The sequence below is a fragment of the Oncorhynchus gorbuscha genome, linkage group LG03, assembly GCF_021184085.1.
Source record: "Oncorhynchus gorbuscha isolate QuinsamMale2020 ecotype Even-year linkage group LG03, OgorEven_v1.0, whole genome shotgun sequence".
NCBI lineage: Eukaryota > Metazoa > Chordata > Actinopteri > Salmoniformes > Salmonidae > Oncorhynchus > Oncorhynchus gorbuscha.
Window position 1 is genome coordinate 83268631 of NC_060175.1, and position 26169 is coordinate 83294799.

The 26169-nt window shown below is 46.2% G+C and overlaps 1 protein-coding gene across 3 annotated transcripts in view; it reads right to left on the reverse strand.

The window, feature by feature from the left end:
* The window catches only part of LOC124032065 (disks large-associated protein 4-like), a 127735-nt gene extending 124922 nt beyond the window's left edge, over nt 1-2813 (reverse strand). For 2 of the 3 annotated variants that reach the window (XM_046344112.1, XM_046344113.1), the window contains exon 1: nt 2548-2812. The gene's annotated coding sequence lies outside the window, so the exon portion shown is untranslated. Of the gene's footprint in view, nt 1-2547 lie in introns of all 3 variants that reach the window. The other variant, XM_046344111.1, reaches the window with a different exon arrangement.
* Between the last annotated feature and the right edge of the window lie 23356 nt (nt 2814-26169).

Sequence of the window (26169 nt, forward strand, 5' to 3'; positions counted from 1 at the left end):
AGAGCGGGCCTCTGATTAGCAGTCACAGTTAAGGTTGCAAAGCTACCGGTAATTTACCAAAGTTAACCAGAATCTTCAGTAATTTACGTAATTAACAGAAAATCTATGGCAATCTATCATAACTTTGGTCATTTATAAATGAATAACTTTTTAAAAAATGTATTAATATATAGTATTCATTTATTATATGTGTGTCCATATTGTCCATGAGTTTCTAGTAGATAAACCATATGGTTCAATAGAAAATAGCCGAATTAATGGAAAAAGTATCTTAACAACAATGGCATTATTTTCTATTAACTCTGCAACTCTTTCACAACTTCCACCAGTCTGACACCAAAATATTGACATCAAATACATACTGACAGTAAAATAAATACAAAAATATAGAAATAATATTTCATGATGAAACCCTCACATTAAACACCAATGATATTCACTACGGCGATGGTTTATATTTAGAATATTGTTATACAGATTTGTCATTCTATTTTAAAAGCATCTTATGTAATTATTTCATACACGATACTTTATATGTGACAAGGCGACAGAGAGGGCCAGACACCTGTGATTATCTGAAGTACCCAAAAGGGCCACTAGATGTCTTGTGACATTCTGGTAGTTTATTGGTAAATTATGGTAGTTTATTGGTAAACTTTGAAAGTTTCCAGTAATATACCCTCTTTTTGTAACTGTTGTCACAGCTCTCAGCTGCCCAGAGCTCATTGAAGTAGAGCACAACCAGGCTGCTACACAATGACATCCCTCAATATGCCTGGCGATGATTTGTTGCCGAATTAAGCTACGGATGAATTATTAATCACTCCTCCAATGACAAAATAGGCTTTTAATTGCTGGAAGTCCGGTTGGACAACAACAACAACAACAACGGGCCGGACCCCGATGGATGCAAACTCATTCCATCGACCTGCCCCTGCTCTGACTTCCCCTGGCCTCCTCTGCTCTGACTGAGACAAGTGTGCCAGATTGCATGCTGTAGAGACAGGAATCCATCTGACCCACGGGAAGGCTGTCCTGCAGTTCTTCTATATTGGTCTGTGCAGTGTTAGATCTCATACAGACTACAGTATTTTTTCTCTAATGGTATGTTAATGTTTCACCCACAATTGGGATTTGTACTAAAGCTTTTGTGTTATTACATTTGCAAACATGAAAGAAAAAGGAAACAAACCTCAGATAATTTAGTTAGACTGCAAGGATTTGTTATGTATAAAAACAGAACCACTTTTTCAAATACTCCATCAATTAGAGTAGAGATGTGACAGGACAGAGAGGGGTATTAAAAAAGAGATATTGTGCATTGCATTTAGCATGACGTTTTAAGTTACGTTAGGTTAGATTATGAATGGAAGACCGATGGTACAATACCATAGGAATTATAGGACGTGTTGTATCATACCTCTTACCAGGTTGTACAATAGCATATGAATTGGATGACGAAAGCTATCATACATTTTGGTGGATGTTTAGTTTTATGTTTTTCTCTGGGGCCAGGTTTCTTTTTGTGCCATAACAACAAAAGATAATTATGGGGAAATTTAAATTGGCAGTTAGGGGAAATAATGACAAAGGTTAGGATAATTTACGTAAAAGGTTAGGAGAACGAAACAAAAGTTTCGGTGAATTTACGTAGCAGGAATAGATGAATTTGGTCACGTTTAGAATACATGTTAGGGGCAGGATTAGCTAAAATGCTGCAGTTGTCCCCAACCGGATTTGAACACGGAACCCTTGGATTGCTACCGAGACAGTCGCGGATTACACACACACACGCACCAACCAGACCTACCTACCTACTTTCGTTTCTGTCTAAAGTAAGTAAACCATTAGTAGATATAAAATGTATTAGCGGTGCTGATAAATCCTGTACGTAAAGCATGGTTCCTATGACTTTGATGCCAGGCTGCATTACTGAATCTATACACGTTGCTTTGTATGATTTGGATTACCTGACAGTAATTCAAAGGAAATTATAGCTATAGTCAATGTTATAGTCTTATTCTGAGAATATGGCCAGCACTTTAGATTTGTTGACATGTTGACCAGCTACAACTGTAAAGTTTCAAACATAACAAACAAACTGGCATCACGGATAAGTTCTGGGTAGACAATATAGGACACATACATTCCCTACTGTATATCCACACAAATTCAGGCTGTATTTGGATTTCCCCTAGTAGGTTATGCTCTTGAGTTTGACAAGATGGTATAGCATATATAAGCACCATACATTGAAATCAAAGATCAATACCTTCACCATCTATGTCTCCATTGACTAGAATACCAATGAACTCCACATTGAGATGTGCAAATAGCCATACATATTGTACACACGTAACATACATTACTCATTTATGCTGCGTAAAGTAGCCTAAGTTATGTGAAATGTAGCCAACTAAACTGAACATGAGAGAACCAGCAGTCTGTAACTCTATCCATGTAAACTCGACTGCAACATAGTAACATAATTCGCATATCTCGCAACATTCCTCAAACAAAAATAGAGGCAATTATTCAATAGCTTACCTTATTTCATCCTTGACTGTTCGGTAGGTGTCGGTCACACAAGATTTGATATCCTATTACATGTCCCAAAAATATATGTCCTTTTTATCGACAATATGACTGATGAGTAGGTAAACTGCGCTGATCTAAAATATCGCACAGGTTTAGATTGGCAGCCCTTCTCAGTCTAATGGAATGAACATTGTTTTCTGTCCTCCGCTGTTGTGTCCCCCTGCGTGTCGAAGGATAAACGAGGCTAAATTGGACCCCACGGCGGTAGACTACCCATCACAGAGTCTCATTCATGACACGTTTGCAGTGGAGAAGCGTTTCTGTGGCAGCCGGTGATGCTGCGGCGTTTGGTCAATGGAGACATGGGATGAGAGGCGGGGGTGTGGGCAGTGGGCAGCACAGGGCCCTGAAACAGAGCAGTTCAATAATTACTATAGTGATCAGCTCAATTTATAGCAAACTGTCATTTACAACAAGGACATCTGCATTTGACATATTAAATGAATTAATATTAATTAATATTTGTTGAAACCAAATACTGCATGTGTGCAGTGCATGTCTTATAATAAACATTGTGTGTGTGTGTGTGTGTGTGTGTGTGTGTGTGTGTGTGTGTGTGTGTGTGTGTGTGTGTGTGTGTGTGTGTGTGTGTGTGTGTGTGTGTGTGTGTGTGTGTGTGTGTGTGTGTGTGTGTGTGTGTGTGTGTGTGTGTGTGTGTGTGTGTGTGTAAAGAGTGTAAAGTGTGTGTGAGAGAGAGAGAGACAGAGAGAGAGAATGGGGGATATGTGGAAAGGAGAAAATATTTTACTAAAAACATCATGCTACATTTTAGATGGGCTTGGGTATTCCAGGTCCTAAAAGATCAATCATGTTTTATTTTTTATTACTACTAGTTCTTTAATACCATCCTCCAGCCACTTAACCATTAAAAGGTATCATAATTGGTCTTTGCTCTGGTCTAGCCACTGTCATCTATTTGATTGCAATAAGGAGCACTCGGCTGACTAAGCAATTGGATCTAGAATCCATAGAACATATTGTGCCGGTCAATTCCCGAAGTTATGACATACTAGATACAGTATCTCAGCAAGCATGTCATTTCTCCCGGAAGAAGCAGCCAATATAGGCTTTGCAAGATGCAGGGCTTCCATTGCTGAAATATTGATTGGATTACGTGGTTATCATTTAAGAGGCTGATAAAGCCATGTCCACTCCACAATCTATGTTATGAGATGGCCCATTTCATAGAGCAACAGCAGGCTTGCCTCAGGGGTGGGAGTTGTATATGTGTGTGACTGATTCCATGTTTGAAGTTGTGGTCTACATTTACATACATTTACATTTAAGTCATTTAGCAGACGCTCTTATTCAGAGCGACTTACAAATTGGTGCATTCACCTTATGACATCCAGTGGAACAGTCACTTTACAATAGTGCATCTAAATCTTAAAGGGGGGGAGGGGGTGAGAGGGATTACTTATCCTATCCTAGGTATTCCTTAAAGAGGTGGGGTTTCAGGTCTGGTCTGTCGTCATCTGCGATAGTCTGTGCTCTTCGGTGCTCTATACGGTATACTTCATGTTTTCACAAGAGTAAAAACACATACGTATACTGTATGCTGTTGCATATAAGGCCTAAAGCATGTTTCACCATAACCCTAACTCTAGCTTCATGTCCACATCATGGTTCAACCCTAACCCTAGCTTCATGTCCACATCATGTTTCAACACTAACCCTAGCTTCATGTCCACATCATGGTTCAACACTAACCCTAGCTTCATGTCTACATCCCAGTTCAACTCTAACCCTAGCTTCATGTCTACATCCTGGTTCAACTCTAACCCTAGCTTCATGTCTACATCCTGGTTCAACTCTAACCCTAACCCTAGCTTCATGTCCACATCCCAGTTCAACCCTACCCCTAGCTTCATGTCTACATCCTGGTTCAACCCTACCCCTAGCTTCATGTCTACATCCTGGTTCAACTCTAACCCTAACCCTAGCTTCATGTCCACATCCCAGTTCAACCCTACCCCTAGCTTCATGTCTACATCCTGGTTCAACCCTACCCCTAGCTTCATGTCTACATCCTGGTTCAACTCTAACCCTAACCCTAGCTTCATGTCCACATCCCGGTTCAACCATAACCCTAGCTTCATGTCCACATCCTAGTTCAACCCTAACACTAGCTTCATGTCCACATCCTGGTTCAACCCTAACACTAGCTTCATGTCCACATCCCGGTTCAACCATAACCCTAGCTTCATGTTCACATCCTAGTTCAACCCTAGCACTAGCTTCATGTCCACATCCCAGTTCAACCCTAACCCTAGCTTCATGTCCACATCCAGGTTCAACCCTAACCCTAGCTTCATGTCCACATCCTGATTCAACCCTAACCCTAGCTTCATGTCCACATCCCGGTTCAACCCTACCCCTAGCTTTATGTCCACATCCTGGTTCAACCCTAACCCTAGCTTCATGTCCACATCCCAGTTCAACGCTAACCCTAGCTTCATGTCCACATCCCAGTTCAACTCTAACCCTAGCTTCATGTCCACATCCCAGTTCAACCCTAACCCTAGCTTCATGTCCACATCCTGGTTCAACCCTAACCCTAGCTTCATGTCCACATCCTGGTTCAACCCTAACCCTAGCTTCATGTCCACATCCCAGTTCAACCCTAACCCTAGCTTCATGTCCACATCATGGTTCAACCCTAACCCGAGATTCATGTCTACATCCCAGTTCAACTCTAACCCTAGCTTCATGTCTACATCCTGGTTCAACTCTAACCCTAGCTTCATGTCTACATCCTGGTTCAATTCTAACCCTAACCCTAGCTTCATGTCCACATCCCAGTTCAACCCTACCCCTAGCTTCATGTCTACATCCTGGTTCAACCCTACCCCTAGCTTCATGTCTACATCCTGGTTCAACTCTAACCCTAACCCTAGCTTCATGTCCACATCCCAGTTCAACCCTACCCCTAGCTTCATGTCTACATCCTGGTTCAACCCTACCCCTAGCTTCATGTCTACATCCTGGTTCAACTCTAACCCTAACCCTAGCTTCATGTCCACATCCCGGTTCAACCATAACCCTAGCTTCATGTCCACATCCTAGTTCAACCCTAACACTAGCTTCATGTCCACATCCTGGTTCAACCCTACCCTTAGCTTCATGTCCACATCCTAGTTTAACCTTAACCCTAGCTTCATGTCCACATCCTGGTTCAACCCTACCCCTAACTTCATGTCCACATCCTGGTTCAACCCTACCCCTAACTTCATGTCCACATCCCGGTTCAACGCTAACCCTAACTTCATGTCCACATCCCAGTTCAACCCTAACTCTAGCTTCATGTCCACATCATGGTTCAACCCTAACTCTAGATTCATGTCCACATCATGGTTCAACCCTAACCCTAGCTTCATGTCCACATCCCAGTTCAACTCTAACCCTAGCTTCATGTCTACATCCTGGTTCAACTCTAACCCTAGCTTCATGTCTACATCCTGGTTCAACTCTAACCCTAACCCTAGCTTCATGTCCACATCCCAGTTCAACCCTAACCCTAGCTTCATGTCCACATCCTGGTACAACCCTAACCCTAGCTTCATGTCCACATCCTGGTTCAACCCTAACCCTAGGTTCATGTCCACATCCTGGTTCAACCCTACCCCTAACTTCATGTCCACATCCTGGTTCAACCCTAACCCTAACTTCATGTCCACATCCCAGTTCAACCCTAACCCTAGCTTCATGTCCATATCCCCGTTCAACCCTAACCCTAGCTGCATGTCCACATCCCGGTTCAACGCTAACCCTAGCTTCATGTCCACATCCCAGTTCAACCCTACCCCTAGCTTCATGTCCACATCCTGGTTCAACCCTAACCCTAGCTTCATGTCCACATCCCAGTTCAACCCTAACCCTAGCTTCATGTCCACATCCTGGTTCAACCCTACCCCTAGCTTCATGTCCACATCCTGGTTCAACCCTAACCCTAACTTCATGTCCACATCCCAGTTCAACCCTAACCCTAGCTTCATGTCCATATCCCCGTTCAACCCTAACCCTAGCTGCATGTCCACATCCCGGTTCAACGCTAACCCTAGCTTCATGTCCACATCCAGGTTCAACCCTAACCCTAGCTTCATGTCCACATCCTGATTCAACCCTAACCCTAGCTTCATGTCCACATCCAGGTTCAACCCTAACCCTAGCTTCATGTCCACATCCTGATTCAACCCTAACCCTAGCTTCATGTCCACATCCCAGTTCAACCCTACCCCTAGCTTTATGTCCACATCCTGGTTCAACCCTAACCCTAGCTTCATGTCCACATCCTGATTCAACCCTAACCCTAGCTTCATGTCTAAATCCTGGTTCAACTCTAACCCTAACCCTAGCTTCATGTCCACATCCCAGTTCAACCCTACCCCTAGCTTCATGTCTACATCCTGGTTCAACCCTACCCCTAGCTTCATGTCTACATCCTGGTTCAACTCTAACCCTAACCCTAGCTTCATGTCCACATCCCAGTTCAACCCTACCCCTAGCTTCATGTCTACATCCTGGTTCAACCCTACCCCTAGCTTCATGTCTACATCCTGGTTCAACTCTAACCCTAACCCTAGCTTCATGTCCACATCCCGGTTCAACCATAACCCTAGCTTCATGTCCACATCCTAGTTCAACCCTAACACTAGCTTCATGTCCACATCCTGGTTCAACCCTAACACTAGCTTCATGTCCACATCCCGGTTCAACCCTACCCCTAGCTTTATGTCCACATCCTGGTTCAACCCTAACCCTAGCTTCATGTCCACATCCCAGTTCAACTCTAACCCTAGCTTCATGTCCACATCCCAGTTCAACCCTAACCCTAGCTTCATGTCCACATCCTGGTTCAACCCTAACCCTAGCTTCATGTCCACATCCTGGTTCAACCCTAACCCTAGCTTCATGTCCACATCCCAGTTCAACCCTAACCCTAGCTTCATGTCCACATCATGGTTCAACCCTACCCCTAGCTTCATGTCTACATCCTGGTTCAACTCTAACCCTAACCCTAGCTTCATGTCCACATCCCAGTTCAACCCTACCCCTAGCTTCATGTCTACATCCTGGTTCAACCCTACCCCTAACCCTAGCTTCATGTCCACATCCCGGTTCAACCATAACCCTAGCTTCATGTCCACATCCTAGTTCAACCCTAACACTCGCTTCATGTCCACATCCTGGTTCAACCCTAACACTAGCTTCATGTCCACATCCCGGTTCAACCATAACCCTAGCTTCATGTCCACATCCTAGTTCAACCCTAGCACTAGCTTCATGTCCACATCCCAGTTCAACCCTAACCCTAGCTTCATGTCCACATCCTGGTTCAACCCTAACCCTAGCTTCATGTCCACATCCCAGTTCAACGCTAACCCTAGCTTCATGTCCACATCATGGTTCAACCCTAACCCTAGCTTCATGTCCACATCCCAGTTCAACCCTACCCTTAGCTTCATGTCCACATCCTAGTTTAACCTTAACCCTAGCTTCATGTCCACATCCTGGTTCAACCCTACCCCTAACTTCATGTCCACATCCTGGTTCAACCCTACCCCTAACTTCATGTCCACATCCCGGTTCAACGCTAACCCTAACTTCATGTCCACATCCCAGTTCAACCCTAACTCTAGCTTCATGTCCACATCATGGTTCAACCCTAACTCTAGATTCATGTCCACATCATGGTTCAACCCTAACCCTAGCTTCATGTCCACATCCCAGTTCAACTCTAACCCTAGCTTCATGTCTACATCCTGGTTCAACTCTAACCCTAGCTTCATGTCTACATCCTGGTTCAACTCTAACCCTAACCCTAGCTTCATGTCCACATCCCAGTTCAACCCTAACCCTAGCTTCATGTCCACATCCTGGTACAACCCTAACCCTAGCTTCATGTCCACATCCTGGTTCAACCCTAACCCTAGGTTCATGTCCACATCCTGGTTCAACCCTACCCCTAACTTCATGTCCACATCCTGGTTCAACCCTAACCCTAACTTCATGTCCACATCCCAGTTCAACCCTAACCCTAGCTTCATGTCCATATCCCCATTCAACCCTAACCCTAGCTGCATGTCCACATCCCGGTTCAACGCTAACCCTAGCTTCATGTCCACATCCCAGTTCAACCCTACCCCTAGCTTCATGTCCACATCCTGGTTCAACCCTACCCCTAGCTTCATGTCCACATCCTGGTTCAACCCTAACCCTAGCTTCATGTCCACATCCTGGTTCAACCCTACCCCTAGCTTCATGTCCACATCCTGGTTCAACCCTACCCCTAGCTTCATGTCCACATCCTGGTTCAACCCTAACCCTAGCTTCATGTCCACATCCCAGTTCAACCCTAACCCTAGCTTCATGTCCACATCCTGGTTCAACTCTACCCCTAGCTTCATGTCCACATCCTGGTTCAACCCTAACCCTAACTTCATGTCCACATCCCAGTTCAACCCTAACCCTAGCTTCATGTCCATATCCCCGTTCAACCCTAACCCTAGCTGCATGTCCACATCCCGGTTCAACGCTAACCCTAGCTTCATGTCCACATCCAGGTTCAACCCTAACCCTAGCTTCATGTCCACATCCTGATTCAACCCTAACCCTAGCTTCATGTCCACATCCCGGTTCAACCCTACCCCTAGCTTCATGTCCACATCCCGGTTCAACCCTACCCCTAGCTTTATGTCCACATCCCGGTTCAACCCTACCCCTAGCTTCATGTCCACATCCCAGTTCAACGCTAACCCTAGCTTCATGTCCACATCATGGTTCAACCCTAACCCTAGCTTCATGTCCACATCCCAGTTCAACCCTACCCTTAGCTTCATGTCCACATCCTAGTTTAACCTTAACCCTAGCTTCATGTCCACATCCTGGTTCAACCCTACCCCTAACTTCATGTCCACATCCTGGTTCAACCCTACCCCTAAATTCATGTCCACATCCCGGTTCAACGCTAACCCTAACTTCATGTCCACATCCTGGTTCAACCCTAACACTAGCTTCATGTCCACATCCCGGTTCAACCATAACCCTAGCTTCATGTTCACATCCTAGTTCAACCCTAGCACTAGCTTCATGTCCACATCCCAGTTCAACCCTAACCCTAGCTTCATGTCCACATCCAGGTTCAACCCTAACCCTAGCTTCATGTCCACATCCTGATTCAACCCTAACCCTAGCTTCATGTCCACATCCCGGTTCAACCCTACCCCTAGCTTTATGTCCACATCCTGGTTCAACCCTAACCCTAGCTTCATGTCCACATCCCAGTTCAACGCTAACCCTAGCTTCATGTCCACATCCCAGTTCAACTCTAACCCTAGCTTCATGTCCACATCCCAGTTCAACCCTAACCCTAGCTTCATGTCCACATCCTGGTTCAACCCTAACCCTAGCTTCATGTCCACATCCTGGTTCAACCCTAACCCTAGCTTCATGTCCACATCCCAGTTCAACCCTAACCCTAGCTTCATGTCCACATCATGGTTCAACCCTAACCCGAGATTCATGTCTACATCCCAGTTCAACTCTAACCCTAGCTTCATGTCTACATCCTGGTTCAACTCTAACCCTAGCTTCATGTCTACATCCTGGTTCAATTCTAACCCTAACCCTAGCTTCATGTCCACATCCCAGTTCAACCCTACCCCTAGCTTCATGTCTACATCCTGGTTCAACCCTACCCCTAGCTTCATGTCTACATCCTGGTTCAACTCTAACCCTAACCCTAGCTTCATGTCCACATCCCAGTTCAACCCTACCCCTAGCTTCATGTCTACATCCTGGTTCAACCCTACCCCTAGCTTCATGTCTACATCCTGGTTCAACTCTAACCCTAACCCTAGCTTCATGTCCACATCCCGGTTCAACCATAACCCTAGCTTCATGTCCACATCCTAGTTCAACCCTAACACTAGCTTCATGTCCACATCCTGGTTCAACCCTAACACTAGCTTCATGTCCACATCCCGGTTCAACCATAACCCTAGCTTCATGTCCACATCCTAGTTCAACCCTAGCACTAGCTTCATGTCCACATCCCAGTTCAACCCTAACCCTAGCTTCATGTCCACATCCTGATTCAACCCTAACCCTAGCTTCATGTCCACATCCCGGTTCAACCCTACCCCTAGCTTTATGTCCACATCCTGGTTCAACCCTAACCCTAGCTTCATGTCCACATCCCAGTTCAACGCTAACCCTAGCTTCATGTCCACATCATGGTTCAACACTAACCCTAGCTTCATGTCCACATCCCAGTTCAACCCTACCCTTAGCTTCATGTCCACATCCTAGTTTAACCTTAACCCTAGCTTCATGTCCACATCCTGGTTCAACCCTACCCCTAACTTCATGTCCACATCCTGGTTCAACCCTACCCCTAACTTCATGTCCACATCCCGGTTCAACGCTAACCCTAACTTCATGTCCACATCCCAGTTCAACCCTAACTCTAGCTTCATGTCCACATCATGGTTCAACCCTAACTCTAGATTCATGTCCACATCATGGTTCAACCCTAACCCTAGCTTCATGTCCACATCCCAGTTCAACTCTAACCCTAGCTTCATGTCTACATCCTGGTTCAACTCTAACCCTAGCTTCATGTCTACATCCTGGTTCAACTCTAACCCTAACCCTAGCTTCATGTCCACATCCCAGTTCAACCCTAACCCTAGCTTCATGTCCACATCCTGGTACAACCCTAACCCTAGCTTCATGTCCACATCCTGGTTCAACCCTAACCCTAGGTTCATGTCCACATCCTGGTTCAACCCTACCCCTAACTTCATGTCCACATCCTGGTTCAACCCTAACCCTAACTTCATGTCCACATCCCAGTTCAACCCTAACCCTAGCTTCATGTCCATATCCCCGTTCAACCCTAACCCTAGCTGCATGTCCACATCCCGGTTCAACGCTAACCCTAGCTTCATGTCCACATCCCAGTTCAACCCTACCCCTAGCTTCATGTCCACATCCTGGTTCAACCCTAACCCTAGCTTCATGTCCACATCCCAGTTCAACCCTAACCCTAGCTTCATGTCCACATCCTGGTTCAACCCTACCCCTAGCTTCATGTCCACATCCTGGTTCAACCCTAACCCTAACTTCATGTCCACATCCCAGTTCAACCCTAACCCTAGCTTCATGTCCATATCCCCGTTCAACCCTAACCCTAGCTGCATGTCCACATCCCGGTTCAACGCTAACCCTAGCTTCATGTCCACATCCAGGTTCAACCCTAACCCTAGCTTCATGTCCACATCCTGATTCAACCCTAACCCTAGCTTCATGTCCACATCCAGGTTCAACCCTAACCCTAGCTTCATGTCCACATCCTGATTCAACCCTAACCCTAGCTTCATGTCCACATCCCAGTTCAACCCTACCCCTAGCTTTATGTCCACATCCTGGTTCAACCCTAACCCTAGCTTCATGTCCACATCCTGATTCAACCCTAACCCTAGCTTCATGTCTAAATCCTGGTTCAACTCTAACCCTAACCCTAGCTTCATGTCCACATCCCAGTTCAACCCTACCCCTAGCTTCATGTCTACATCCTGGTTCAACCCTACCCCTAGCTTCATGTCTACATCCTGGTTCAACTCTAACCCTAACCCTAGCTTCATGTCCACATCCCAGTTCAACCCTACCCCTAGCTTCATGTCTACATCCTGGTTCAACCCTACCCTAGCTTCATGTCTACATCCTGGTTCAACTCTAACCCTAACCCTAGCTTCATGTCCACATCCCGGTTCAACCATAACCCTAGCTTCATGTCCACATCCTAGTTCAACCCTAACACTAGCTTCATGTCCACATCCTGGTTCAACCCTAACACTAGCTTCATGTCCACATCCCGGTTCAACCCTACCCCTAGCTTTATGTCCACATCCTGGTTCAACCCTAACCCTAGCTTCATGTCCACATCCCAGTTCAACTCTAACCCTAGCTTCATGTCCACATCCCAGTTCAACCCTAACCCTAGCTTCATGTCCACATCCTGGTTCAACCCTAACCCTAGCTTCATGTCCACATCCTGGTTCAACCCTAACCCTAGCTTCATGTCCACATCCCAGTTCAACCCTAACCCTAGCTTCATGTCCACATCATGGTTCAACCCTACCCCTAGCTTCATGTCTACATCCTGGTTCAACTCTAACCCTAACCCTAGCTTCATGTCCACATCCCAGTTCAACCCTACCCCTAGCTTCATGTCTACATCCTGGTTCAACCCTACCCCTAACCCTAGCTTCATGTCCACATCCCGGTTCAACCATAACCCTAGCTTCATGTCCACATCCTAGTTCAACCCTAACACTAGCTTCATGTCCACATCCTGGTTCAACCCTAACACTAGCTTCATGTCCACATCCCGGTTCAACCATAACCCTAGCTTCATGTCCACATCCTAGTTCAACCCTAGCACTAGCTTCATGTCCACATCCCAGTTCAACCCTAACCCTAGCTTCATGTCCACATCCTGGTTCAACCCTAACCCTAGCTTCATGTCCACATCCCAGTTCAACGCTAACCCTAGCTTCATGTCCACATCATGGTTCAACCCTAACCCTAGCTTCATGTCCACATCCCAGTTCAACCCTACCCTTAGCTTCATGTCCACATCCTAGTTTAACCTTAACCCTAGCTTCATGTCCACATCCTGGTTCAACCCTACCCCTAACTTCATGTCCACATCCTGGTTCAACCCTACCCCTAACTTCATGTCCACATCCCGGTTCAACGCTAACCCTAACTTCATGTCCACATCCCAGTTCAACCCTAACTCTAGCTTCATGTCCACATCATGGTTCAACCCTAACTCTAGATTCATGTCCACATCATGGTTCAACCCTAACCCTAGCTTCATGTCCACATCCCAGTTCAACTCTAACCCTAGCTTCATGTCTACATCCTGGTTCAACTCTAACCCTAGCTTCATGTCTACATCCTGGTTCAACTCTAACCCTAACCCTAGCTTCATGTCCACATCCCAGTTCAACCCTAACCCTAGCTTCATGTCCACATCCTGGTACAACCCTAACCCTAGCTTCATGTCCACATCCTGGTTCAACCCTAACCCTAGGTTCATGTCCACATCCTGGTTCAACCCTACCCCTAACTTCATGTCCACATCCTGGTTCAACCCTAACCCTAACTTCATGTCCACATCCCAGTTCAACCCTAACCCTAGCTTCATGTCCATATCCCCATTCAACCCTAACCCTAGCTGCATGTCCACATCCCGGTTCAACGCTAACCCTAGCTTCATGTCCACATCCCAGTTCAACCCTACCCCTAGCTTCATGTCCACATCCTGGTTCAACCCTACCCCTAGCTTCATGTCCACATCCTGGTTCAACCCTAACCCTAGCTTCATGTCCACATCCTGGTTCAACCCTACCCCTAGCTTCATGTCCACATCCTGGTTCAACCCTAACCCTAGCTTCATGTCCACATCCCAGTTCAACCCTAACCCTAGCTTCATGTCCACATCCTGGTTCAACTCTACCCCTAGCTTCATGTCCACATCCTGGTTCAACCCTAACCCTAACTTCATGTCCACATCCCAGTTCAACCCTAACCCTAGCTTCATGTCCATATCCCCGTTCAACCCTAACCCTAGCTGCATGTCCACATCCCGGTTCAACGCTAACCCTAGCTTCATGTCCACATCCAGGTTCAACCCTAACCCTAGCTTCATGTCCACATCCTGATTCAACCCTAACCCTAGCTTCATGTCCACATCCCGGTTCAACCCTACCCCTAGCTTCATGTCCACATCCCGGTTCAACCCTACCCCTAGCTTTATGTCCACATCCCGGTTCAACCCTACCCCTAGCTTCATGTCCACATCCCAGTTCAACGCTAACCCTAGCTTCATGTCCACATCATGGTTCAACCCTAACCCTAGCTTCATGTCCACATCCCAGTTCAACCCTACCCTTAGCTTCATGTCCACATCCTAGTTTAACCTTAACCCTAGCTTCATGTCCACATCCTGGTTCAACCCTACCCCTAACTTCATGTCCACATCCTGGTTCAACCCTACCCCTAAATTCATGTCCACATCCCGGTTCAACGCTAACCCTAACTTCATGTCCACATCCCAGTTCAACCCTAACTCTAGCTTCATGTCCACATCATGGTTCAACCCTAACTCTAGATTCATGTCCACATCATGGTTCAACCCTAACCCTAGCTTCATGTCCACATCCCAGTTCAACTCTAACCCTAGCTTCATGTCTACATCCTGGTTCAACTCTAACCCTAGCTTCATGTCTACATCCTGGTTCAACTCTAACCCTAACCCTAGCTGCATGTCCACATCCCGGTTCAACGCTAACCCTAGCTTCATGTCCACATGCCAGTTCAACCCTACCCCTAGCTACATGTCCACATCCTGGTTCAACCCTAACCCTAGCTTCATGTCCACATCCCAGTTCAACCCTAACCCTAGCTTCATGTCCACATCCTGGTTCAACCCTACCCCTAGCTTCATGTCCACATCCTGGTTCAACCCTAACCCTAGCTTCATGTCCTACATTCTGGTTCAACCATAACCCTAGCTTTATGTCCACATCCCGGTTCAACCCTAACCCTAGCTTCATGTACACATCCCAGTTCAACCCTAACCCTAGCTTCATGTCCACATCCTGGTACAACCCTAACCCTAGCTTCATGTCTACATCCCAGTTCAACCTTAACTTCATGTCCACATCCCAGTTCAACTCTAACCCTAGCTTCATGTCCACATCCTGGTTCAACCCTACCCCTAGCTTCATGTCCACATCCTGGTTCAACCCTAACCCTAGCTTCATGTCCACATCCCAGTTCAACCCTAACCCTAGCTTCATGTCCACATCCTGGTTCAACCCTACCCCTAGCTTCATGTCCACATCCTGGTTCAACCCTACCCCTAGCTTCATGTCCACATCCTGGTTCAACCCTAACACTAGCTTCATGTCCACATCCCGGTTCAACGCTAACCCTAGCTTCATGTCCACATCATGGTTCAACCCTAACCCTAGCTTCATGTCCACATCCCAGTTCAACCCTACCCTTAGCTTCATGTCCACATCCTAGTTTAACCTTAACCCTAGCTTCATGTCCACATCCTGGTTCAACCCTACCCCTAACTTCATGTCCACATCCTGGTTCAACCCTACCCCTAACTTCATGTCCACATCCCGGTTCAACGCTAACCCTAACTTCATGTCCACATCCCAGTTCAACCCTAACTCTAGCTTCATGTCCACATCATGGTTCAACCCTAACTCTAGATTCATGTCCACATCATGGTTCAACCCTAACCCTAGCTTCATGTCCACATCCTGGTTCAACCCTAACCCTAGCTTCATGTCCATATCCCCGTTCAACCCTAACCCTAGCTGCATGTCCACATCCCGGTTCAACGCTAACCCTAGCTTCATGTCCACATCCCAGTTCAACCCTAACTCTAGCTTCATGTCCACATCATGGTTCAACCCTAACCCTAGCTTCATGTCTACATCCTGGTTCAACTCTAACCCTAACCCTAGCTTCATGTCCATATCCCAGTTCAACCCTAACCCTAGCTCCATGTCCACATACTGGTTCAACCCTACCCCTAGCTTCATGTCTACATCCTGGTTCAACTCTAACCCTAACCCTAGCTTCATGTCCACATCCCAGTTCAACCCTACCCCTAGCTTCATGTCTACATCCTGGTTCAACCCTACCCCTAGCTTCATGTCTACATCCTGGTTCAACTCTAACCCTAACCCTAGCTTCATGTCCACATCCCGGTTCAACCATAACCCTAGCTTCATGTCCACATCCTAGTTCAACCCTAGCACTAGCTTCATGTCCACATCCCAGTTCAACCCTAACCCTAGCTTCATGTCCACATCCTGATTCAACCCTAACCCTAGCTTCATGTCCACATCCCGGTTCAATCCTACCCCTAGCTTTATGTCCACATCCTGGTTCAACCCTAACCCTAGCTTCATGTCCACATCCCAGTTCAACGCTAACCCTAGCTTCATGTCCACATCATGGTTCAACCCTAACCCTAGCTTCATATCCACATCCCAGTTCAACCCTACCCTTAGCTTCATGTCCACATCCTAGTTTAACCTTAACCCTAGCTTCATGTCCACATCCTGGTTCAACCCTACCCCTAACTTCATGTCCACATCCTGGTTCAACCCTACCCCTAACTTCATGTCCACATCCCGGTTCAACGCTAACCCTAACTTCATGTCCACATCCCAGTTCAACCCTAACTCTAGCTTCATGTCCACATCATGGTTCAACCCTAAATCTAGCTTCATGTCCACATCATGGTTCAACCCTAAATCTAGATTCATGTCCACATCATGGTTCAACCCTAACCCTAGCTTCATGTCCACATCCCAGTTCAACTCTAACCCTAGCTTCATGTCCACATCCCAGTTCAACCCTAACCCTAGCTTCATGTCCACATCCTGGTTCAACCCTAACCCTAGCTTCATGTCCATATCCCCGTTCAACCCTAACCCTAGCTGCATGTCCACATCCCGGTTCAACGCTAACCCTAGCTTCATGTCCACATCCCAGTTCAACCCTAACTCTAGCTTCATGTCCACATCATGGTTCAACCCTAACCCTAGCTTCATGTCTACATCCTGGTTCAACTCTAACCCTAACCCTAGCTTCATGTCCATATCCCAGTTCAACCCTAACCCTAGCTCCATGTCCACATACTGGTTCAACCCTACCCCTAGCTTCATGTCTACATCCTGGTTCAACTCTAACCCTAACCCTAGCTTCATGTCCACATCCCAGTTCAACCCTACCCCTAGCTTCATGTCTACATCCTGGTTCAACCCTACCCCTAGCTTCATGTCTACATCCTGGTTCAACTCTAACCCTAACCCTAGCTTCATGTCCACATCCCGGTTCAACCATAACCCTAGCTTCATGTCCACATCCTAGTTCAACCCTAACACTATCTTCATGTCCACATCCTGGTTCAACCCTAACACTAGCTTCATGTCCACATCCCGGTTCAACCATAACCCTAGCTTCATGTCCACATCCTAGTTCAACCCTAGCACTAGCTTCATGTCCACATCCCAGTTCAACCCTAACCCTAGCTTCATGTCCACATCCTGATTCAACCCTAACCCTAGCTTCATGTCCACATCCCGGTTCAATCCTACCCCTAGCTTTATGTCCACATCCTGGTTCAACCCTAACCCTAGCTTCATGTCCACATCCCAGTTCAACGCTAACCCTAGCTTCATGTCCACATCATGGTTCAACCCTAACCCTAGCTTCATATCCACATCCCAGTTCAACCCTACCCTTAGCTTCATGTCCACATCCTAGTTTAACCTTAACCCTAGCTTCATGTCCACATCCTGGTTCAACCCTACCCCTAACTTCATGTCCACATCCTGGTTCAACCCTACCCCTAACTTCATGTCCACATCCCGGTTCAACGCTAACCCTAACTTCATGTCCACATCCCAGTTCAACCCTAACTCTAGCTTCATGTCCACATCATGGTTCAACCCTAAATCTAGCTTCATGTCCACATCATGGTTCAACCCTAAATCTAGATTCATGTCCACATCATGGTTCAACCCTAACCCTAGCTTCATGTCCACATCCCAGTTCAACTCTAACCCTAGCTTCATGTCCACATCCCAGTTCAACCCTAACCCTAGCTTCATGTCCACATCCTGGTACAACCCTAACCCTAGCTTCATGTCCACATCCTGGTTCAACCCTAACCCTAGCTTCATGTCCACATCCTGGTTCAACCCTACCCCTAACTTCATGTCCACATCCTGGTTCAACCCTAACCCTAACTTCATGTCCACATCCCAGTTCAACCCTAACCCTAGCTTCATGTCCATATCCCTGTTCAACCCTAACCCTAGCTGCATGTCCACATCCCGGTTCAACGCTAACCCTAGCTTCATGTCCACATCCCAGTTCAACCCTACCCCTAGCTTCATGTCCACATCCTGGTTCAACCCTAACCCTAGCTTCATGTCCACATCCCAGTTCAACCCTAACCCTAGCTTCATGTCCACATCCTGGTTCAACCCTACCCCTAGCTTCATGTCCACATCCTGGTTCAACCCTAACCCTAGCTTCATGTCCTACATTCTGGTTCAACCATAACCCTAGCTTTATGTCCACATCCCGGTTCAACCCTAACCCTAGCTTCATGTCCACATCCCAGTTCAACCCTAACCCTAGCTTCATGTCCACATCCTGGTACAACCCTAACCCTAGCTTCATGTCTACATCCCAGTTCAACCTTAACTTCATGTCCACATCCCAGTTCAACTCTAACCCTAGCTTCATGTCCACATCCTGGTTCAACCCTACCCCTAGCTTCATGTCCACATCCTGGTTCAACCCTAACCCTAGCTTCATGTCCTACATTCTGGTTCAACCCTAACCCTAGCTTCATGTCCACATCCCAGTTCAACCCTACCCCTAGCTTCATGTCCACATCCCAGTTCAACCCTAACCCTAGCTTTATGTCCACATCCTGGTTCAACCCTAACCCTAGCTTCATGTCCACATCCTGGTTCAACCCTAACCCTAGCTTCATGTCCATATCCCCGTTCAACCCTAACCCTAGCTTCATGTCCACATCCCAGTTCAACCCTAACTCTAGCTTCATGTCCACATCATGGTTCAACCCTAACCCTAGCTTCATGTCTACATCCTGGTTCAACTCTAACCCTAACCCTAGCTTCATGTCCACATCCCAGTTCAACCCTAACCCTAGCTCCATGTCCACATCCTGGTTCAACCCTACCCCTAGCTTCATGTCCACATCCTGGTTCAACCCTAACCCTAGCTTCATGTCCACATCCTGGTTCAACCCTACCCCTAGCTTCATGTCCACATCCTGGTTCAACCCTAACCTTAGTTTCATGTCCACATCCCAGTTCAACCCTAACCCTAGCTTCATGTCCATATCCTGGTTCAACCCTACCCCTAGCTTCATGTCCACATCCTGGTTCAACCCTAACCCTAGCTTCATGTCCACATCCCAGGTCAACCCTAACCCTAGCTTCATGTCCACATCATGGTTCAACCCTAACCCTAGCTTCATGTCCACATCATGGTTCAACCCTAACCCTAGCTTCATGTCCACATCCCAGTTCAACCCTAACCCTAGCTTCATGTCCACATCCCAGTTCAACCCTAACACTAGCTTCATGTCCTACATTCTGGTTCAACCCTAACCCTAGCTTTATGTCCACATCCCGATTCAACCCTAACCCTAGCTTCATGTCCACATCCTGGTTCAACCCTAACCCTAGCTTCATGTCCACATCCTGGTTCAACCCTAACCCTAGCTTCATGTCCATATCCCCGTTCAACCCTAACCCTAGCTGCATGTCCACATCCCGGTTCAAAGCTAACCCTAGCTTCATGTCCACATCCCAGTTCAACCCTAACTCTAGCTTCATGTCCACATCATGGTTCAACCCTAACCCTAGCTGCATGTCCACATCCCGGTTCAATGCTAACCCTAGCTTCATGTCCACATCCCAGTTCAACCCTAACTCTAGATTCATGTCCACATCATGGTTCAACCCTAACCCTAGCTTCATGTCTACATCCTGGTTCAACTCTAACCCTAACCCTAGCTTCATGTCCACATCCTGGTTCAACCCTACCCCTAGCTTCATGTCCACATCCTGGTTCAACCCTAACCTTATTTTCATGTCCACATCCCAGTTCAACCCTAACCCTAGCTTCATGTCCATATCCTGGTTCAACCCTACCCCTAGCTTCATGTCCACATCCTGGTTCAACCCTAACCCTAGCTTCATGTCCACATCCCAGGTCAACCCTAACCCTAGCTTCATGTCCACATCATGGTTCAACCCTAACCCTAGCTTCATGTCCACATCATGGTTCAACCCTAACCCTAGCTTCATGTCCTACATTCTGGTTCAACCCTAACCCTAGCTTTATGTCCACATCCCGGTTCAACCCTAACCCTAGCTTCATGTCCACATCCTGGTTCAACCCTACCCCTAGCTTCATGTCTACATCCCAGTTCAACCTTAACTTCATGTCCACATCCCAGTTCAACCTTAACTTCATGTCCACATCCCAGTTCAACCCTAACCGTAGCTTCATGTCCACATCCCAGTTCAACCCTAACCCTAGCTTCATGTCCACATCCCAGTTCAACCCTAACCCTCGCCTCAACCCTAGCTAGACAAACATTTACATTGTGGTTTCCAACTTAATAACAGTCCCTATGGACCATTGTTTTAAGCATAGTAACTTTACATTTGCCCTTTATTCTAAGTATATAACTCTACCTTCCAATGGCCCGTATACAAATAACCCATCACTTGCCTAAATAGTAGGTATGTTTTCGTTCAGGCATCTTGCTTTTTTGTCATTTATGAACTTTTGAACATCTTGGCCATGTTCTGTTATAATCTCCACCCGGCACAGCCAGAAGAGGACTGGCCACCCCACATATGCTCTCTCTAATTCTCTCTTTCTTTCTCTCTCTCGGAGGACCTGAGCCCTAGGACCATGCCCCAGGACTACCTGACTTGATGACTCCTTGCTGTCCCCAGTCCACCTGGCCGTGCTGCTGCTCCAGTTTCAACTGTTCTGCCTTATTATTATTCGACCATGCTGGTCATTTATGAACATTTGAACATCTTGGCCATGTTCTGTTATAATCTCCACCCGGCACAGCCAGAAGAGGACTGGCCACCCCAGATAGCCTGGTTCCTCTCTAGGTTTCTTCCTAGGTTTTGGCCTTTCTAGGGAGTTTTTCCTAGCCACCGTGCTTCTACACCTGCATTGCTTGCTGTTTGGGGTTTTAGGCTGGGTTTCTGTACAGGGCTATATAAATACATTTGATTTGGATTTGACCCCGGGGAATGGAATGTATACATGTCTCTGAAATATGTCTCTGAAATAGTACTTAGAACTAATAGTACTTAGAACTATGGTACTTTAGTTATGTGATAGAATTGTCTAAGCTTTGACCGCTATATTTGAATTCTGACACACATAATGGGACAATGTTAGCTTGCACCATACGTCTGCAGTGTGAGTAATCCCCAGTTTTAATTTGAACTGACAAAAACTGACGATCTGTCCTCTCCTGAGAAATGGGAGGAACATAAAGGATACATAAATGGGATAAGACCATGACTAGCATCTCAACATCTAGTAAATATGTAGATTGGCCAAGCAGCAGCCAGTGGGTGAGTTATACACTACCTACCTTTTGTAAAAGATTCTAAGGGATGATCAGACAAAGTCTTGTTACATCCCTTATAAACACAATTCATTGGTCTTTTTTGGTCTTTTTTTACCCATTTTTCTCCCCAATTGGTAGTTCCAGTCTTGTCTCACCACTGCAACTCCCATACGGACTTGGGAGAGGCGAAGGTTGGGAGCCAAGCATCCTCCGAAACACAACCCAACCAAGCCGCACTGCTTCTTGACACAATGCCCACTTAACCTGGAAGCCAGCTGCACCAATGTGTCAGAGGAAACACTATACACCTGGTGACCGTGTCAGCATGCACTGCGCCCGGCCTGCCACAGGAGTTGCTAGTGTGCGATGGGACAAGGACATCCCTGCCCGCCAAACCCTCCCCTAACCCGGACAACGCTGGGCCAATTGACGCCACCCCGTGGGTCTCCTGGTCACCTGCAACAGATATCCAGAGTCTCTAGTGGCACAGCTGGCACTGCAATACAGTGCCTTTGACCACTATGCCACTCGGGAGGCCCCACGATTTTTTGGTCTGAAGAAGAATTGTTGCAGTTAGTTAGGGAGAGAGGTGGAGAGGTAGACAGACACAGGCACAGCTGTAGCAGGAGGACGTGAGGCCCTGACATGCCTATCAAGAGGCAAGCAGACCGTGGCTAATTAGTTTAGTGACAACAGCCTGTTTAAGTCAAAATATATTGATGCTTCAGTAGACTCAGGTGTTTGCAAAGTACATAAGTAATTATTGTGTTTTTCTTGCCAGGCCTTACTAACACAACATTTTCTCAGTAATTGTGCATACATCCTTGCAGTTCAGCATAATTATGTTCACGGATGGATAAGGAAGGAAGTATAGTAATTCATTTAAATTCCAGCCTTTTTCCACGTCCAGCATTTTGCAAATGGGTACCTACTATGATTACCTACAGTAACTTCCATACTGTACGTGCATCACAATGCTTGTCTGTTGAACACATCTGATGGTGGTGATGGAAAAAGGGACAATGAAAAGCTTTCAAGTAAACCACCCACATTTCTGATAGACATATCTGCTGCTCATGGTACTCTATTCTGCACAACCAAACATCTCTTTTCCGACTAGGAACAGGCTATTCTCTCTGCCTTCTTACTGTAAGTCATGCACATACACTTTACACACCAAAGAACAGTACAGGATTTGTTGAGCATTAGTATCTGGGGAGAAGTGTTCCTGTCGACTGCCAGACTCTGCCCTGAGAGGATCAAATTAGCCCGTCTCGTCATTGACAAGCTGTTCCCTATGCACATCTCCTTACACAGTTACCCAGGACCCAGTCCAGGACTGATAAGCTGTATGTCTGTCAGAGGACTCACACACAATAGGGAAAAGCATATATTATATGGAACATATTTTGCATTATACCTGATTTCAAATCTGAGTTCACTTAGAATATTATACATACGATGACAAAATCTGAACTAAAACATATTACTTTTCAGCTTTGTTGATGCATAGTGCAGTTTAACACCAAATTCTTAATTCTGAGAGAGGGGAAATATGCATGTTTTGACAGAAAATGTGAGAATAGAATACAGATATGGATATGACTCATATTCATCACTCTATCCTGGAAATATGACATCACTGTGTTTGCTCAGTTGTATTTTTTTTATAGCTAACCCAGCACTCAATTATAGTTCTATGGTTACATTAATGATTCAAAATATACATGAGAGCCTTGATTCAGCTAGATGTGAAGCACTCAGATTTACAACAGAAGAGAGGAGCTCACCATGCCAGTTTTGAGAGCTGAGAGTGTTTTTATTGTGATGAAATATACATGACTCTATTCTCATGGCTGCATGTTATACTATGTCACCTGGAATATCCTCATGCAGACAGAAATGTGCAGGCAAAGTCGGAATTTATTGAATCATGTTAGTCTTCAAATTTGTACGAATTTTTCAAGGTTGACATGCAGTACTGAAACTAGTACAACGTGCACTTAAACATTAGATCAGTTTGTGAGGTTGTGTGAAAAAAATGTGCGCCAATTCGTTCCATTTTAGCATTATTTATTATCCACAATACTGTACAGTACATTTGGAAAGTATTCAGACCACTTGACTTTTTCCACATTTTGTTATGTTGCAGCCTTATTCTGAAAAATATTTTTTTAAATCCTTAATCGATCTACAAACAATACCCAATAATGAGAAAAAAAGAAAAGAAAAAATATACATATTTTAAGTATCACATTTACATAACTATTTAGACCCTTTACTCAGTACATTGTTGAAGCACCTTTGGCAGCGATTACAGCCTTGAGTCTTCTTGGGTATGACGCTAGAAGCTAGTCACACTTGTATTTGAGGAATTTCTCCCATTCTTCTCTGCAGATCCTCTCTAGCTCTGTCAGGTTGGATGGGGAGCATCGCTGCACAGCTATTTTCAGGTATATCCAGAGATGTTCGATCGAGTTCGAGTCCGGGCTCTGGCTGGCCAACTCAAGGACATTCAGAGACTTGTCCCGAAGCCACTCCTGCGTTGTCTTGGCTGTGTGCTGTTGGAAGGTGAACCTTTGCCCCAGTCTGAAGTCCTGAGCGCTCTGGAGCAGGTTATCATATAGGATCCCTCTGTACAGTACTTTGCTCCGTTCATCTTTCCCTCGATCCTGAATAGTCTCCCAGTCCCTGCTGCTGAAAAACAACCCCACAGCAGGATACTGCCATCACCATGCTTCACCGTAGGTATGGTGCCAGGTTTCCTCCAGACGTGACTATTGGCATTCAGGTCAAAGAGTTCAATCTTGGTTTCATCAGACCAGAGAATATTGTTTCTCATGGTCTGAGAGTCTTTAGGTTCCCTTTGGCAAACTCCAGCGGGCTGTCATGTGCCTTTTACTGAGGAGTGGTTTCTGTCTGGCCACTCTACCATAAAGACCTGATTGATGGAGTACTGCTGAGATGGTTGTCCTTCTGGAAGGTTCTCCCGTCTCCATAGAGGAACTCTGGAGCTTAGTCAGAGTGACTATTGGATTCTTGGTCACCTCCCTGACCAGGGCTCTTCTTCCCCGATTGCTCAGTTTGGCTGGACGGCCAGCTCTTAGAAGAGTCTTGGCGTTTCCACATTTCTTACATCAAATCAAAGTTTATTTGCCACATGCGCCAAATTACAGTGAAATGTTTATTTACAGGCTCTAACCAACAGTGCAAAAAAGGTATTAGGTGAACAATAGGTAAGTAAAGAAATAAAAACAACAGTAAAAAGACAGTGTAAAAGAACAGTAGCGAGGCTATATACATTAGCGAGGCTATAACAGTAATGAGGCTACATACAGACACTGGTTAGTCAGGCTGATTGACGTAGTAAGTACATGTAGATATGGTTAAAATGACTTTGCATATATGATAAACAGAGAATAGCAGTAGCGTAAAAGAGGGGTTGGTGGGTGGTGGGTGGTGGGACACAATGCAGATAACCTGGTTAGCCAATGTGCGGGGGCACTGGTTGGTCGGGCCAACTGAGGTAGTATGTACATGAATGTACAGTTAAAGTGGCTATGCATATATGATAAACAGAGAGTAGCAGCAGCGTAAAAGAAGGGTTGGGGGGGGGCACACAACGCAAATAGTCTGGGTTGCCATTTGAGTACCTGGTATAGAGGTAATGCCTGGTATAGAGGTCCTGGATGGCAGGCAGCTTAGCCCCAGTAATGTACTGGGCCGTACGCAGTACCCTCTGTAGTGCCTTGCGGTCGGAGGCCGAGCAATTGCCGTACCAGGCAGTGATGCAACACAGTCAGGATGCTCTCAATGGTGCAGCTGTAGAACCTTTTGAGGATCTGAGGACCCATGCCAAATCTTTTTAGTTTCCTGAGGGGGAATAGGCTTTGTCGTGCCCTCTTCATGACTGTCTTGGTGTGTTTGGACCATTCTAGTTTCTTGGTGATGTGGACACCAAGGAACTTGAAGCTCTCAACCTGCTCCACTACAGCCCCGTTGATGAGAATGGGGGCGTGCTCGCTCCTCCTTTTCCTGTAGTCCACAATCATCTCCTTAGTCTTGGTTACGTTGAGGGATAGGTTGTTATTCTGGCACCACCCGGCCAGGTCTCTGACCTCCTCCCTATAGGCTGTCTCGTCGTACATTTAAGAATGATGGAGGCCACTCTGATCTTAGATACCTTGAATGCAGCAGACATTTTTTGGTACCCTACCCCAGATCTTTTCCACACAATCCTGTCTCTGAGCTCTACGGACAATTCCTTCGACCTCATGGCTTGGTTTTTGCTCTGTGACATGCACTGTCAACTG